Genomic DNA, 3,766 nt, shown 5'->3' with positions numbered 1-3,766 from the left:
TTATAAATCAGCTTATTAGTAATCAGAGGTCAAATCTTTGGATGAAGGACATCTAATGAATGTCTTTCAAATTGCAATCCCATGAATTCATACAAACCCATCCTTTCCGCTCCCCTCTTGCCGGTGCACCTCGGTCGCTCGGGAGCCGGCACCACTCCTGGAGGAGCAGCGGCGTGGGAGCAGCGGGCAGCAGAAGCCAGCCCGGGGGTGTCACGCCTGGAGGGGCCCACGGCTCCTCTCCCCTGGCACTCGCTGCTCTCGCAGTTGGGTATTTCGAAAGCACGTGGAGAATCAAGCACGCTGCGGTGGATGTTTTCCACGTGAAGTCTGCTTGCCCAGAGCTTACGGGCTGCGCTGGGTCTTCATTTCCTTCGGTGTCTGGAAGTCACGTTAGGAGCACCTGCTTCTCTTCACGGACGATAACTAACACACAGTCCTATATTTCTTCTGCATTTAATGAAGGAATTACTCCCTAAAGGACTCAGTACAAAATTCCTGTGTTGTTAAAGATGTGCCAACATTTCCTTCGCAAATCTTTGGTTCCCACCGAAGTTAGTGGAAAGACGTCTTTTAACTTGCTGTGGCTGGGTTGGGGCCCTAAATTGAGTTCACTTCAGGATAACCCCGAGGAAACCTGTTGTTTTCTAAATGTGGAAAAAATCATATATTCCACATGCTGGGATTGCCAAGGAAAAAAAAAAAAAAAGGATTTTTTTTTAGCTTTAGGCTTTTTGCTTTTATGCTCTAGGACCAGGTGCTCACGAGTGCACGTATGCTGGTCTACACTGTTGGTGTAATGCTAGTATTAATAACAGCGTGACCAGAAAAATAATTTGATCCTGTTAAGAAAATATGTTCCCACAACTCTTAGTCTATCTTGTTTATCTTGTGTATCTTGAGTTGAACTCAGCTGACCTTGATTAATTTGAGTTTGACTACTGAATATACTGTTGTAATCGAATTCAGGGCGGCAGTAATGCTTTACAGAATCTGGGTTTCTAATTAATTCAAATAAATGTTTCATTAAAGTGAATGGCTCTTCTGCTTGGATGTATCGGCTCTTCCTTATCACAGTGCTTAGTGAAGGAGAATATAAAGCTGCTGAAATCCAACATACACTTGCAATTAGTGCCACAGATAATCTCTCATGAATGTGAGGTTTTTCAGGATACTCTCTCTGCAATCAGTTTATAAGCCAGCTATTTTATAAATCACCTTATTAGTAATCAGAGGTCAAATCTTTGGATGAAGGACATCTAATGAATGTCAGCTTCTCCTGTCCTGAGCATCAGCCAATTCCACACGTAAAGAAAACCAACCTCCCTTCAGACTTCCCCATTTCAGAAAAAGAAAAGTAATCCATTCTCCTTGAATTATTCAAATGACAGAGGGGGACAGCCCTGAGTTGACTGTTGAGTATCTGTGTGGCCTGGGTTGGCAATCAGTGCAGCCCCAGGTATCGCAGGCTGGGACCCGAGAGCATCTGCTCCGGTCCTGGCTCTGCTGCTGCGGGAGCCACACAAGCCCCGCACTCCTCCGGTCCTGCTGTAAGCCAGGGAAATGTCTCCAGCCTCTGCTGGAAAACGCTTGGAGATCCACTGAGAGGGAGCAGCATCTTAGACTGTTGCTATTGCTCTGGGCATAAAAACCCTCTGAAATAGCCTCTTTCTTTCAGAGTCTGCCCCCCACTCCCTCCCCCCCCGAATAAACCACAGTATTCTGGATTATTAGCTCATTTAGAAACTCCAAAAGGCACTATGCTTCAGAGAAGTTTTAAAATAAATTGTATTTTGTTTTATTTTTAAAATAGGCTCTGAGGTTCATAAGGATTTGCTCTTTATTTATTCCTTGAGCCCAACCTACAATTTTTTGCCCTTTTTCTATGTGATGGTAGCCAAAACAGCCATTACAAATCTCGGACTGCAGCGTTTTGTGAGCCAGTGTCTGCTTTTAGAGCAGAAGACAAGCTAGGGTTACCATCGGGGTTGTTTATATGGAATCACGTTAATTAATTGCTGAAGATACGCTTTGGGTTTACATCAGTTCATTGTTATTGGGCTCTGCTCATCCTGGCTAAACACAGTTTATTTTCAGCTGCTGCCCTCTCCTTCCCTTCCAGCTGTTCGTGTCGTCGTGCCCTGGCATGAAATACATGGAGGCATTTTAGCCAGAACCCCCAAATTCCTGTCACCACCTTCACGGTGGTTGCAGCTGTGAGTCCTGGCTTGGGAGAGCAACTCCAAGAGGCTGGAGCCAGCGGTGCCGGCCACAGCTGCCCGAACCCCGGGGAGCAGCGTGGGGAGCAGCTCCTCTGCTGCCCTTCCCTGCGGCTGGAAAGTGCCGTTCAGATTAGTCACTCACACAACTACTGTAAGCAGCTCGCTCAGACACTCTGTTTGCTTTAAAGTCTGGAGAGCGCCTCTGCAAATGAAGCTTTGCCAATTTGTCTCAGCTAAGCTTCTGGCCCCATGCGTTGATTGACTCATTGCTAATTATTTATTTGGGGAAATCGGCGGCGGTTCTTAAATGTGGATTTTTACTGACAAAGACAGCACAAGGAGTCTGGATTCTCAAGTGTATCCATTTTACCCAGAAACTCGGACGTGGCAGAGAGGGCAGGCCTGGCCAAGCACCACGATCGGCGAGGATGTCTGTTTGCGTGGAAAACAAGCGGGTGTCTAACAGGAGCCCGCTGGGTGCACCAACGGGGACGGGACGGGCTGGGGAAAGCAGACGTGCAGCCGGCCCCAGCCTCTTGTCGTGAGAGAGCAGGGAAACAGGCCCCCCTTTGTCACCGCTCCCCTCCAGGGTTAGCATCCGTTGTCCGAACGGCGTTTGGTTACCAGCTCCGCTGCAAACATCCCCTTCTACAAACAGCTCCGCGTAGCCGGGCTGCTCCGTGTTGTGCCGAGTGCAGGGTGGTGGCGCGGGAGCTGGGGCAGAACACGGCCCTTTGCCCTGCCGCATCCTCCCTCTCCCTGTGGGGCACAGGGCTTCCTCCTCACCCTCATCCTCATCCTTATCCTCATCCTCATCCTCTGCAGGAGCAGGGCAAGGGCTCCCCTGCCTCGGCTCCGCACCCTGGTAGTTCCCAGCGGCTCTCCTTGGGGCTGCTCCCTGCCTCGTTATCCAAACTTCTCTTTAATCAAGTCAGGAGGATTTACAGAGGCAGAAATGCACTTGACTCTCCCTCCAGACTCAAGACCACACAGAATTAGGGCATTGGGTCCATATTTCTGGTCTCCAAGGTGGACAGCAGACGTGAGCAGGGACTGCAAGCTCTCCTGATAATTTAGCGTAATAATGGTGTTAGCAAGGGCCAAATTGCTAACTTGATTGTGCATGAAACTAATTACCCTGCCAGAGCATTGCCATGAACACTTTAAGACCAATGAAAACAGACTGGCCCGGGATGAAATCCACTCATTGTATCAAAATGGCCATAACATCTTGTGCATATTTATTACAAAGCATGTTAGCTTTCGGGTTATTTGACAAAACACGGCCTCAGCTGCTCTCTGCTGTTTGGCACTGCGTCAGGAGGCCATGGAAAACACGGAATCCTATTCCGCAGGCTTTTAGAAAGGAGGTGAAAAAAGGGAAAAGAAAGTCAACATAGGGTATTTTTTACAATAATGTCTTAAATAGGCAAGCAAGCAATTCAATGGATTTTGTGTGATTTTTATTTCCTGCCTACAAAGAGGGGATTTTTTTGTGGGGGAGGGTGTTCATAAAGCCTCTCTGCTATTTATCCCTGTGACCTCTG

The sequence above is a fragment of the Pygoscelis adeliae genome, unplaced genomic scaffold (genome assembly GCF_000699105.1).
Source record: "Pygoscelis adeliae isolate BGI_AS28 unplaced genomic scaffold, ASM69910v1 Scaffold34, whole genome shotgun sequence".
Taxonomy (NCBI): Eukaryota; Metazoa; Chordata; class Aves; order Sphenisciformes; family Spheniscidae; genus Pygoscelis; species Pygoscelis adeliae.
This window is presented reverse-complemented; position numbering follows the sequence as displayed.